The 14671-nt window shown below is 44.6% G+C and overlaps 1 protein-coding gene across 1 annotated transcript in view; it reads left to right on the forward strand.

Moving 5' to 3' along the window:
- Positions 1–14671, forward strand: part of ZSWIM6 (zinc finger SWIM-type containing 6) — a 402232-nt gene that overhangs the window by 144123 nt on the left and 243438 nt on the right. The window lies entirely within an intron of this gene.

Genomic DNA, 14671 nt, shown 5'->3' on the forward strand with positions numbered 1-14671 from the left:
TTTGGTGGCGGCGTAAGTGCCTGCGTGCCAGTTTGAATGCAAAGAAAAATCCTAATTGAAACTGAAATAAGTTTTGGATAAAGTTTACTGTGCCCCTTCTTTTTTTTTTTTTTTTTTTTTTTTTTTTTGTTAAATGCTGCAGATTGTGTAGCGCATTGCTCGTCTTTACATATTTCTAATTGGTCATTGGTGGGGAAGCCTAAGGGGATTTAAACAGTGTATGTACACACTATTCAGTCCAGTTAACACTGCCGTTGTACAGCCATAGTATTTGTGACTGATCTAGTGAGCTGGGGGGAAGAGATGTGATGTGCCTAGTAAACATTGTACAATTTCACCATTTGCATCTATTGGAATTTTTGTGTGTGCACTTTTCTAGGTCCCAATTGGGAGATTGACCAGGTGGTATTGTGAGCGATTTTTCTTTTCATCTAAGATTCTATCCCTAAAGAAAAGAGACTATGTCAAAAAGGGTACTAGTCAGGTTGTCCATACGAGAGTCCTCAATCCAAACATAGCCTAACCTACAGTAATTCCCGATCAATACTTCTCCCAGCATTGCTGTTTGCCCTAAACCCCAGAGTCTAAACTGAACTTTCTGGTCCAGTTTGTCTTTTACTTGGTTCCAACAAAACTGTTTACGTACCTCATTCGGTTTTGTCTGTCTGGAAACTGTTTGATCTGTGTCCTTTTCGCTCACCCTTTAACACGGAGGATGGCTCTGTTATTGTTTACCAAGCGAGCCCCAGGCTTTCTGGCCCAGGACGAGGTCCTCGGATTTCAGGTGGTCTCTGGTTTTGATTCTTTTCGCCCCACCTTTAGGTATACTCCCCACCTTGGGATATTGTAGCTCTCACCCCATCAAGAGGGTCTAGTTTTGATCAACCCCACTGAGGGTTTTGTTTTGCGTGCCCCCTCTTGGGATGCAGTGAATCTCGCCATGCCCTGGGGTATGGTTCTGTGCACACCGCCTTTTGGGATATGATTTCTGGCATCCTGCATTGGGCCCTAGTTTCTCACCCCTCCTGGGGCTATATTAGCTCACACCCCTTGGTGTTTGGGTTCTTACAGCCTATGTGGAGTTTTGTCTTCTCTTACCCCCTCTAGGGCTTTGTTTTTCCCTCCCTGAGCCTTGGGTATGATTTTGTGCACCCCTTCTTGCGGTATGTTTTCTTGTGGCCCGCATTGGGTTTGTGCTTCTCCTGCCACCTCGAGGACTATGGTTCCTCTGCCCCACCGTGAGGTGTGTTTGTGCACATGCTGCCTTGGGGCGAGGTCTTGCGGCCTGCTTCGGGGTCTGGCTGCTCTTGCTGCCTCGGGGACGATGATTACCCTCACCCTGGGGAATGTTTGTGCCTACCCTGCCTTTGGGTGTAGTTGGCTTCATTGCTGTCCGTGAGTAGACTGTCTGGTGTGCGCTCTGGCACAGGTGGAGCTTGCGCCTCTCTAGACTCTGTGATGCCCGTTCGTTAGTTCACATTGGGTCTCTGCTCATGTGTCGCATTGCTCTCACTGCTCCTGTCCAGGTGTTCCCGGCTTCTTGCATGGTAGGCTTGGGCCCGCCATGCTCTGACCGCGCTCTTCCTCCTGCCCCACATCTGTTCTGTCTTTCCTTCGCTTATGTGTCATAGCCTCTTTATGCCCCCTGTCCTGGGGGGTGCACTTCCCATGGCTCGTTTGATCTCCACTTACTCAGAGGGTCAGAAACCACACCACCTATACTTATGGGTACTCCAGTCATTAGATGTTTCATTTCCTATGTAGCCATCAAAGGATTTAATGGAATCTTTGGGGATTAAGACCATAACTAATGTCACTTCTTAAGAATCTCCTGTCCTCTAAGGCGCAGGTCATCCTCCATGGGGTCCCGCTTGCCCTGTCCTTCAAGCTTAGTTGGCACACCTCTCTAGTCCAAAGGGGTGGCTCCCCCTTGTGGAGAGGGGACGAATTCCCCCTTTAAACATTTGCAAATGGGCTGCAGTGGGAAGACTTCAATAGTAATATTTGATATAACGTGATATAAATGAAATACTGATGATCATGTAAATCTGCACATGATGTATGTAGGGTCAAAAATGTCTTTTCTATCCTTTTTCCCTTTCAAAAATCACATTTGTGGACTTTTTTAAGGTACATCAGGTTTTTGAAAGCAAACACTTCAAAATAAAATCTTTCAGTGCACATCTTTGACATGAAATAAAGATCATACTAATGGTTTGGTAGCACTGCCTTCCCATTTATTTGTACATTTGAAAATGTACACTTGTGTATATCGCGTATTTTGAATCAAAATATAGTTTACAATGTAGGAAAAACTGGTCATTGTTTTTAACTGTTAGCAGTATACAAGATAGGACGGCAATTGCTAACCGTGTCGGTTATTGATGGTGAGTGCTAATAATGGTGTGTGTGTGTGTGTGGGGGAGGGTAATAATGGTGTGTGTGTGTGGGGGAGAGGTGGGTCACCAAGAAAGTTATGGTGGGTTTAAAAAGGTTTGCAAAAAAAACTGTAGGAAAGTCCATGTGAGCCACTGTCAGGACTGTGCTGTTGTGGCTAAGAACTGGAAGTGCACTTCCAGCGATGGCTACTAGGTGGTGTGAATGTGTGACTTGGCTAAAATGGACTTTACTACTATATATAATAATCCAAGACTGTACAAGAGGTTTTAGATGCATTGGCTCTTACCAGCAAGTGCTTACTGTTACAATTGAAAAGTTTTAAAATGTTTGTTTTGAGATTTGTTGGCTGAAATATATATATGTAAACTGCAAGTCTAATGTACATTTTGAGAGAGCGAGTACTGCATTTGGTTACAAAGCACAATCACATTTTTAAAATGGTTGATGGTTACAAATACCGTTGAGGATATCTTCATAGATGTTGGGGATGGTAGCTGCTGGCGCAGTAGAGTTGTAAAAGATTTGTGACAGTATAGTCTGATTCAATGCACAGGTGCACTCCCCGAAGTTGGATTTATTACTCCTACGTCCCGTCCCCTTTCCTCCATACTTATGGGACAGCTGTGTAAAAGCATCCAAAAAATGTTTACACATTTTTTAGTCCTCCCTCTCTTTCTAAGCGGGGCCCGACAGGCGGCTGTAACCCCACCCATCTCGGCCCAGCCCTGCGCATCGCCCATCAGTCCTTTTCTCCGCTCGTTCGGGACTGGACGCGATTGCATCCTCGGAAGATCTTCGCCGGTTGGAGTGGTGGGAGGAGGTGTTTCGACGTACTCCTCCTTAGCATTTTCAGGCGTTTGTAGACGAAAAGAAGAAAGGCCCAGTAAGTTCTTTACTTTTCAGAGCACCCCGGCCAGGAGATGCCTTTCTGGGCTCTTCCCGAGCCGGGAGGAGCGTTGATCGCTCTGTCACTGGGGGTTGCCCCGAGGTGCCTTCTGGGCCTAATAATTGTACCAGGGTTTTCTCCTGTAAGGGGCCTGTGGATACCAGAACACGCTCCGGGGCCCCTCCTGTGGGGGCTGCTTGTAGACGCTGTTCTACTGAGTCGTGGGCTACCGGAGCTCGCTCTGAGGCTATCGGCTTCCCTCAAAAGTACCGGGGTGCGCCCTGAGGCCTTGCCTGGGCTTGGTGTTACCGAACGGATGTTCGAGGCCCGCGCTTGTAAGGACGTTACCGGACCTGGGTCTGAGGTCCCTCGCGCAGAGGCTGAAGTGACCAACATTTCTGAGAGGCCTGGCAAGGCCTTATCGGTCAAAGTTGTTTATCACCGTTCCCGCTCTTGTGGCGACGCTAGAACTGTTGAAGGGGCAAGGAGTGAAAGTTCTTCCTTTACCGACGGTGCCGAGGTCCTGTGAAGGCTAGTTTGGCTATTGGTATGCCGCAGAAACATCCCAGGCCTCATGGTACCGGCTCGGCCGAGGTTCCTTATGTAAAGACTAAAATTAAGAACCCTGACCCACAGACGGGGACCCCTGCCTCACTTCCACACATGCCGCAGTTCCCCTCAGGTGATGGCAAAATGGCGGGCGTTCCTGCCACGACCACAGCGGCCATTTTGGGCACTTCCCCTACAACTACGCCATCGGCATCAGTTGCTCTTTCTTTTGCTCGCCTCAAGATGAGGCGAACTCAGATGGCTCTTCGGAGCTCTTGGCTTCAGGCTGTGGATCTGGACTCCAAGTTGATAACGATCCCGGCTTCCGTGAGAGCGGACCTGGACTGGTGGTCTCTCAGCAACCTGTCAGTGGGGCTGGGGTTTCGGGACCCAGCTCAGACAGTAACAGTCACAACGGACTCCTCCCTTCTGGGGTGGGATGCAACATTGGATCTTCTTCAGGTCTTGGATTTTTGGTCGCCTCAGGATGAGCTCCTGCCGATCTTCCTAGCTCTCAAGGCGTTCAGACCGATCATAGCCAACAAGGTGGTCCGGATTTGCACGGACAATGTGGTCTCGATGTTTTACATCAACCAACAAGGGGGCACCAAGTCTCCCCCGCTTGTGGAGCTGTCCATCCAGATTTTGGAGCGGGCGGTTCAGCATGGTGTCTGGCTACTTGCAGTGCAGTACACATTCCGGGCCAGCTGAATGTCACGGCAGATTCCCTCAGTCGGCGGACTATAGTCAGCTACGAGTGGGAACTGAAGGCGGAGGTCCGCTCATGGATTTTCGTGCGCTGGGGCACCACGCAAGTGGACCTCTTCGCTACGGCGGCAAAGGAGAAGCTTCCTCTGTATGTCTCCCGATACGGACTGGGAGCCGCCTCCTCTGGGGGATGCTCTCGAAATTCCATGACACAATGAGGGCTTATGCCTTCCCGCCTCTGCCTCTAGTTCATCGGACAATTTGCAAATTGAAAACTCAGTGAACTGTTCTCTTCTGCTCATAGCCCCGTGGTGGCCGGCCAGGTTTTGGTTCTCAGAACTTAAACACCTGTCGGTGTTTCCACCGATCAGGCTACCGGTGACCCCTGATCAACTGTGGCACCCCTCCCCACAATCACTCAGCTTGGTGGCATGGTGCCTGAGTTCAGGTCTTTAGAACATCTTAGCCTGTCTGCGGATAAGATGCCCATTATCCAGGCAGCCATAAAACCTTCGACTAGGTCCCAGTACAGAAGCAAATGGCTTAGGCTCTGTCATTGGTGTTTAAACCAGCAGATGGACCCAAGGCGGGCTACAATTGACACGGTACTGTCCTTTGTATCCTACTTAGCAGAGTCTGGAGTTCACGTTCTGTCTTGTAGAACTTATCTTTTGGCGGTTTCTGCCTACCTATGACACGCCTTTATCCTCCAGTTTGTAGTCCGCACCTGGCGTAGGCTCTAAATGTGGTCCTGACGGTGTTGTGCCATAAACCTTTCGAACCAATGGCCACAGTGGACCTCAAGCCCCTGTCATGGAAGGTGTCCTTTTTGGTGGCCGTCACTTCGGCAAGGCGCGTGAGTGAGCTCCAAGCTTTGTCGGTGGAGCATCCCTTCTTGGCTTTTCACAAGGATAGGGTGGTCCTACGGACAAACCCTGCTTTCTTGCCGAAGGTGGTTTCTGAGTTCCATCTAAACCAGTCTATTTCCCTGCCGGTCTTTTTCCCGAATCCCGCTTCAGAGGCAGAAAGGGTTCTACACTGTGTGACAGAACTTCCGAACTTCGGAGCTCTTCTCAACTGTTCGTCACCTTTGGTAATCCACAAGGTAAGCGGGCCTCTAAGGCGACCATCTCCCGATGGATCGCTGCCTGCATTACGGAGTCTTACACCGTTCAAGGGCTGAAGCCTCCTAAGGGTATTCATGCACACTTGGTGCGGGGCAAGTAGCTGCAGTTGCCTTTCAGGAATATGTCCCCTGGGAGACCATCGCAAAGGCAGCTACTTGGGCCTTTCCATTGGCTTTTTGTAAGCATTATTGTCTAGACCCGAGTTCCAGGGCTGGTGCTCAGTTTGGTCAGGATGTGCTGAAGAACCTGTTTCAGTAAGGCTTTTTTCCATCCACCCATAGTTCCTGTAAGGAGTTCTTGGGAATCTCCCATAAGTATGGAGGAAAGGGGACGGGACGTAGTATAACCAGGTTACTCACCGTAGTGACCACCTTACCCCTAGTCCATAGTCCCCTTTCCTCCATACGCCCGCCCGCTGTCACCTCTAATAAGATTCCTCTGTTATTGCTAAAAGGTCTCGGATCTGGCGATAGAAAAGGACTGATGGGTGGGGCGGGGCCGAGATGGGCGGGGTTACAGCCACGTGCCGGGCCCCACGTAGAAAGAGAGGAAGGACTAAAACATGTTAAAACATTTTTTGGATGCTTTTACAAAACGCTCCGGTCCCATCCCACAGGACGGATGACTATCCCATCAGTATGGAGGAAAGGGGACTATAGACTAGGAGTAAGGTGGTCACTACGTTGAGTAACCTGGTTGGAAGTGCTGATGTAAATTCACCCTGTCAGTGACTTGGATACATGATTTGGACGAGAAGGAGGTAACCAGTTCCCCTCCTTATGATGTCCGCAGACAATGGGTGTGCGGACATAGCCACTGTGGCGAGTCAGGAAGAGGAAATGGACACTAAGTGGACACAATTCAAGAACTTTTATGAAAGTAAAGCAGAAGGCCTAACTTTCCCTGTTTCTATGGGTGCTCTGTGCCTATATTTCTAACTATGATGCTAGTCAGTCGAATGGCCAAAGCACTGTCCGTAGTTTCTCCATAACTACCCTAACTGACCCTACCACTATGCAAATGAACCTATATCCTGAGAAAATCTCCCTTCTCCTTGAGGGTACTTTGTTACTGTAGCACCTAACAAGCTGTAGACTTATTTGTGGATTTGGAAGTCTTATAGTCTCTTGAGATTTCCCTTAATTCTTAAATTGCTTTCTGTAAGTTCCCTTCTTGGGAGGTCCTTTTGAGGTTTCTTCAGCAAGCTATGGAATTTTGGTTATCCGTTACGGCATATCCGAGGAATATATTGTTAAAACTATTTGGCTTTTTGCAATTTTGCTTTGCTCTACTTGCTTATTTACTTGGTTCAGTATATTTCCCTTTTTCTCATTTTATTTATTGTATCATAACAATTGTGTTTCCACTGATCTTTTCTGTCATTACTCTCTTGTATCCCAAAAACTAATCTGTTTCAAGGATGACTTTCTTATGTCTACTGGCAAGGCATAAAATAAACAGTGTCGCATAGCAATTTGCTATGCAATTCTGTAGGATTGGTAATCAAATTGACACTTGTGTAGCAAAGCTAGTTATTTAAGTTGCCCTGTTCAATGAAAGCAGCATTTGTCCTGCAATCCTCGCTTGCCCCAAGGGCTCTCTTCCCTCTGTTCACTGCCAGTGTAAAGGGGTTAATGGAGAGAGTGCAGCAGTAATCATCTCATCCACTCTTGAGTACCAAAGGCCTGTGTGATGGTGCTAGGCAAGAATTTATTTTTAAAATAATTTCAAACCAGAAGTAACTGGGATGGTTTTATTAAGCAAACTATATCCTGTGTGGCAAAGACCAGTATGTGTATTCTTTTTTTTTTTTCATTCAATTCATTCCTAAAAATGTTTAATGCATAATTAAAGTATTGCTACTGTAAAATACTGAATTATCTCCATGCTTTACAGTAAAGTTAGGTTAGTGTATCTTAACCTATGTCAAACTATTTCATTGTGTTTGGGGACGATGCATCATATTAATGAGTGAACACTTTTGAAAATGTACATGATCACACGCGCCATTGATGGAAAACCTAGCTCTGTAATTTGCTAGTTGCACACATCAATGCAAATGCTGCTCAAGCAATGAGCTGCTGATCCCATACTCCTTGAGATTATATCTTATCACTCTGTTGCTTTATACCAGCTACCCTGAAAGCGATATGGCTGCAAACTATTTCCCATAGTTTTCCCAGTTCTCTGCCTGCTACGCCACCCACGCTGCTTAATATCTTACTTTCTTTCCTCTTACATAATGAATACAGAAAGCTAACTAGATGTTTATAAAAAAAATAGTGATCAATAGTTCCATCCAGTCTATCCATTGACAGATCTACTGCACTGCCATACACTGTAGTTCGGCTCCTCTGCTCGCTTGGCTCTATAATTATGATTACATTATATACTAGCACCTTCAGGAGAGAGCTGGCCGAACTGTTTTCAGAGCCTTTTCATCATATCTATTTGTGTCCATTCATGCAGCTAACCTTTTACATTTTACAGACCCACATTCAGGGCTCACAAAGACGTTTCGCCCACTCGACTAGTCTAGTTGATATTTTGATGTGCGAGTACCATTTGCAGGGGATGTTTGAAACTGTTATTTAACATTTATTTGGTTTGCAGTAAATGTCAAATAAAGGTTTCACTATGTATGGCTGGCCTCTGGGTGGCAGCAGTATGCCAAACAAAGTGGGTTTGTGGTAATCTGCCAAAAAGAGACCTAGGAAAACTTCTTAATTCGTGGTAAGTTCGCAGTGTGCTCTTCCAAACGTATTTACTATTTGCTGTTTATGTTCTTTGCAAGAAAGTTACAAAAAACAACTTTCCAGCTCTTTTTTGTAAAAACCTTTCCAGGTATTCAAAAGCAGTGTGCATATCCAAACAATTGTTTTTGGCAATGTGAGCCAATGCATTTCGGAAATATTTCAGTCTACAGGGCTAAGCGACATACTGTCATGATCACAGTCAGTGGGCATAGCCCTCATTCAGGCTTTCAGGATAGGCAGAGAACATAAGATACAACAGCAGGTCAAAGGTGGGTGTTGGGCTGGAACAAATGGCATTTACATCATTCGAAGCATACACTTCCATTGACTTTTGAGATGTTTTACAGTAATTCCATACACATAACATGGCCGCCGCAAGGTCCTTTTATAAGTTGCAACACATTCTGTTCATATTGCAGAGGGAGCTATTTAAACCCCGCCTCCGATGGAGAGCGCGCTTTGCGTCTGCTCTGCTAACAGCGGGTAACGCTACCAGCGTTTATCGTCAGAATCTGTAAAAGGAGATAATGGAGACATTTGTTTTACAGCAAAACTACAGAGTTCAATACGTTAATAGAAGTCACCATCTGAAATTTCTCATACCTAGGTGCCTCGTCCTTAGTGATATGCTCCGAAACAGCATCATGTGATTCCGAATAGAAATACTATAAAATTAGACAAAACAAGTGGTGCCCACCCTCATCCCTCCAGTTTTCCCTTTGTGGTAATATACACCATTATACAGGAAGTGCATCTAAATGTGTTGTCATCCTTTGCCATGGGTCGAATGCATGTCTTAGGCCTTACAAATTCTTTAAAATTCTGCTAGACCTGCAGGTTGTTTAACTTAATTTACCTATTCGACCGGACTCCTCTCACTATTGTCTTCCTTCAGCGGTACACAAGAATGCTGTGTTTTTGCTTATTTGGGTACAAAACTTCTGGGGACCTAAAAATATTAGTACAACATTGCTAATCAAATGGGTTTGTTTGCCAATTAAAATGTTCTTGAATAGCAAACTCTGCTAATACTTTTTTAAAAACTAATTTATGCCTTGGCTGTGATGAGTGGTTTGTACAAAATAATCCACTTTCAATCTCCCAGTGTTCCCTGCTACCTTCCGCGATGGAGAACGTTCTCGGGAAGTTTATTCCTCTGCAACCTCTTCTCAGGTGTCTGAGCATGTTTGCATTGTTGTATGCAGAGTAGTGTGGTATCAGCAATGTTTCTGGGACCGGCTGTCCGCCACATGCCTTCCGTGGCCTTACCACCACCTTCTCGGTTTCTCTGTGTGGTCTCTTGCACTGGGGTTGCGCTCTGGCACCAGTCTCATTTTGGGGTCCTGTCCTGTGACTTTCTCGACTGGGACTGAACCATAACTTTTGTGTCCCACTTCCTTGCTTCAGGCTTGTGCCCTGTTGCTCTCTCCCGCCGGTGCTGCCCCATGCCTTTGGCATCCCTGTCTCTTCTGATGAGCGAGTTTGAAACATGCTTTTCTCCTCCCTGGAGCATACTCTGCCTCCTCTCCAGCTACCGTTGCTCTGGGCCCTCTGGCCTCTGTACTCCCTGGTTATTTAACATACTTCTCTCAGTGCATTGCATGTTTGGTTTTAAAGGGACATATTCATTTCCAACAAGTTAGTGGTATCTCTGAGGATTTTTTCTCCAAGTCCTGATATACAAAGGCCTCTGGTACTTAAGAGCCTGTCATGTAGGCCATAGTGCTTACAACTGGAGGGAGTTCCTCTCGGTTACACGAGTACATGTCTCCTGGTGAGGTCCCACTAGCCTCCAGCCCCCCCCCCTCTCCAGGGAGGGTTTTGTGGAGCGGGGCTCACCTCCATAGCCTCACAGGAATGGGCTCCCCTTTTGGGGGAAGAGAAGAATTTGCTCACTTCGTCACAGCACCCTGCAATGAATGGGAACTCTTGTGATACATGTACAGCTGCACTGTCCGGACATTTAAAGCATGGTCATCTTCTAATGGTTCTGGTAGGAGTGTGGCACAGGGCTCCAGCTAAGGTGAGTACTAGGCCTTTTTACGCATGAAAAATCTTGTAAATACGCAAGCTTTATTATTTTCCTGGGTACATTTACACACAGGTTTAGAGCAGAGGGCAGTGCAAAGGTCAGGTTACTTTACAGAAACCAGAAGGCTTCTTGTGATTTTTACCTATTTGGATGTAATTGCAAGCCACCTCTGAAACAGAATGTATTTCTCTGAAGCCTTTCAAAAAAATAAACTGCACACTGATAAAAGGAATGGTTTCTTTACCTTCAGCTTCAGAAGCATTGTGCATGTTTTCCTAGAATTTTATGTTTGTATAATTAATAAAATGGGAAACTAAGTTGCAACATTTAAAAAAAAAAAAGTTTTTTAATTTTTAACAAATTATATTTTTTTTCCAGTGAAAGCAAGCAGTATTGCACAATTGTATTTTTCAGAGTTCCGGTGCTGTGTGCATAATCATGCAGAGGCAGATCCTTTTTTCACTTCTAATTTCATTTACAGTCTAATTTTAAAAACAGTGTGTAAAATGAGAACTATGCACAGTCTAGTTTACATCAACCTTGCAGTCAATGGGGTACATTACTATAAATGGTCAGTGGCAATCGAGTCTTTGCTCAAGGGTTAATAATTGTCATTACACTGATCACAGGTGTTCTAGCCTCTCAAATCTTCAAGACTACAAATAAAACATCCAAAACCTGTTCAAAAACAAACAAATGAAAGTTCCTTTGGTAACTGAAATAGAAACTCAGCTAAACCTGTCCCTGTGATAATCCAGATATGTATTTAACTTTATGTAGTGCTTTATAAATGGTTCGTCATACTTCTAGGTACTGTGATCATTATACCACAGTCGATACTCAGTTAACCAACCTCTTGAAGGATGTTAGCCAATATGATGGCTCAGCTGGTTGAGCACTCGTTGCTGCAATCTCTGCATGATCTGTGGGTTGCGGGTTCGAATCCCGGCAAGTCAAACTCAGCCATTCATCGTTTTGAGGTCGATAAAGGAGTACCGACTTTGGTTTGGTGGTATCTGTGATAAATATGTTAGATGTACAGCGCTTTGCCAAAAGAGCTATATAAATAACCTTTTGATCACTAGATTAGATGTAGAATTTAGCATGGATTCCTTGCCTCTCTGAACTGTTGCATCATAACATTGCCATACCATTAGGTAGTAATAGCTCCAGGAAATTGGGACTTTCATTAAACATCAAAAGACAATTCTGCTATCGAATCTCAAAACACACAATACAAATTCGTGAATGCTTTACTATATAATTGGCTAGGTTTTAGGGATTTCAACATTTAAATATATACAGGAGAGATCAAATGGCCAGAAATAAAAAAAGGTGTATTCTGTAACAATGCAGAAAGCTGCAATGATTTCCATATAGTTTTTTCACAGGTGGGCTGGATGTTGCATACGTTTTACTCTGTCGAAGGAGTAAAGTCATTTTGAGTCTCATAAAATCATTTACTCTCAAAATGCAAAAATGGAGAGTAAAATACTCCCTCAATCTGATCTGGCGCACTGGTGTGGCAAGGCCTTTGCATAATTAGCCAAGAAAGTGTTTGTGGTGGGAGCTGCCACATTTCAGTCGACATGCAGCTCAACAAGACTGGTTGTTTGGCAACTCGTGCGTTCATTGGTTGGAGATCTATACAAGTAGGCTTGTTATTTGTCATGTCCCTTGGTTTCCAAAATGGAGATGTTTTGGTGCTAGTGTTTTTGATTATGTTGCTATATTAACCTGTAAAAAATGTGTTATAGGGATATCATGGTTCCAGTGAAAAATCAATAGAAATTGATCAGTTATCTAAGCTACGCAACCATGAACACCCCACCCCTCGCCATACGCTTCTCATACCAGGTGTGCAAAATGGCACCCAACTTGGAAACCAGGTTCATGGAAAATGTTTTTCTTGATAAGTCGACGCTTTCATTTGGTTCAAATGTGCTCATGCCAGGCACAAGCAAACTGGCATATCACATATGTTAATAGTTTACTTGATTATTCAGCCAGTCTACTCTGGTTCTAGCGAGTGACCAATGAAAGGAAGGCAATTGCCAGCTAGGCACATACAAACATGGGTAGTTTATGGTTCACTCATTTGCATTAAAGACATTAGGGATTGCTGTTTGGAGAGCCGAAGCAGAGGAAGCTTAGTTTTGTGGACCATTAAAAAACATTTTGCTTAAGTTATGAGTCTGAGCTAGATAACAATGTGATTTTTCACCACATGCTCTACCTTTCCCCTGTTTGCTTTTATATTTGTGATACTGGCTTTTGAGTTATTTATAAGCATTCACACGTTTGTCTGCTAAGAAACGTGAATCCAAGAGGGAAAAAGTTATTGTCTCAAGATCACATTTTGCTGAGAAAAATAAAATGTGCTCAGAAACCATGACACTATTTCGCCAAAATCATAGAGGTAATGATGTAACATTCAAAATGTTTGGCCCCTTTGTCATGATGGACCAGTGTATTTTTCATAATGTATGAAACCGTTACTGCAGCATCTTAACCAGTGATAATGGGCTCAAACAGTCAAACTATTAAAGCTGAAGATCTATTGACTTTCATTAGATCAGAAGCCCGATTGAACCAGTCACTGCTTTGCAAAGCAGTACAGTGGCTGAAAGCGACAACATATCGTTGGCGACTGTTGCTCCAAATGTATGCACATTGTGAAGGCTTCATGAAGCAAGACACAGAAAACACATTCAAAATTAAACACTAAGTTGGGATGGGAAAAGGCTTTACTTACCCTATGCTGGAAAAAGGCCTTACTTGCCCTATGCTAAGTTGGGATTTCCCTACCTAAATAAAATTAAAGTCTGAGTTCAACTTTGGAATATGTCTGTGTCCAAAACCTATACTTGCCTTTACAACTAAATCTGTACAATGTGTAAGGTTGTCAGCAACCAATAGAAAACAGTGTTCAACATAATGTTCTGAGCTTCTTGCAGTCCCTTCCCCGCAAGTCTCCATTCCCTCCCTGGACTCATTGTGATGGTCTTAATCAAGACTCTGGGTTCCTTCCCCAAGTCTAAGCAACACAGCTAAATACGGAACCTTGAGACTCTGTTCTTACTTCAGCAAATGTCTCAAAGCTCAAGGTGTCCCTTCCCCAAGTTTTACTTTTGTTAAGCAACACAGTTCAAAAGGAAATATCCTTGTCTTGATTTTAATTTCCAAAGTTAAGTTAATTCTGCTTTCAAATATTTGTTTCTTTAGTTTGTACCTTTCTCACAAGTTGGTATCCATATTCCTTTCTATTTAATTTTTAAAGTTCCACTGTAAATCAAGATTCAGCATCTTTTGGTTTGGTTATTCTTTTAGTTACATTAATTTCAATACTCTGCATGTAATGGCTTGCTGGGACTTGAAGTCCTGTTCCCTTTCTGGATACAATAATTGTGAGTTTCGCTTGTGGCTCATTTTTGCTTTATCTGTTCAATATTTCTTTGCTTTAATTGAATTGCCCATTGTTGGAAACGTGTTTCTTGACACACGTGATCGCTCTGATGCAAAGTATTCCTGAATAAGAGTTCACTCTCGCGCACCGGGTTTCTCATTCATCGGAAACTCACCAGTCACTTTAACTGTTTTTGCTGCAACGCGGATCACACTGACTTCTGCGTTTGTCAGGGTTTCAGCTGCTACCCCTCAGACACTCCTGTGTTGAAGGGTCAACACAGGGGAACGAGCATCTCGAGCATAAGGGAAAGGGATGGCCTTCATTCACCCTGTCCAGTCTGCTTCAGGGTGTCTGAACTCCCACGCAATGTTTTCATGGACCGCCTCTTTTTACAGTCACCAGCATCTCAGCGTCCCGGCTCCATGTTCCCTGCTGCTTGAACATGCCCCCTTGCTGCTTCTCTTGTCGCACCTTCTCCCAGTGTTTTCTTTTCCTCCCTTTATACACCTGCAACCCTCTAACAGGTTGCAGGTGTGCTCCAATTAAATTTGCCTGACCATGGTTAATGGGACATGCCTGATCCTCACAGCTCTTAGCTGTCATCTTCCTCGTCCTCGTTCCAGAGTGGTAAGAGTATAGTCTTCATTGCTCTTAGTACTGGGACGAAGAAGAGGCAACTATCAAGTGTCAATTGTGGAGAAATGAGAACAGGCTTATAACAGCCCATGAATGTTGGCAGAGCGTTGTTTGTTGGTAGGGACAAGGGGATGCTGTCTCACCCAAGGGCACCCCACTCTGTCCTCA

Source organism: Ambystoma mexicanum, chromosome 6p, assembly GCF_040938575.1.
Source record: "Ambystoma mexicanum isolate Mex_15411 chromosome 6p, UKY_AmexF1_1, whole genome shotgun sequence".
Classification (NCBI taxonomy): domain Eukaryota; kingdom Metazoa; phylum Chordata; class Amphibia; order Caudata; family Ambystomatidae; genus Ambystoma; species Ambystoma mexicanum.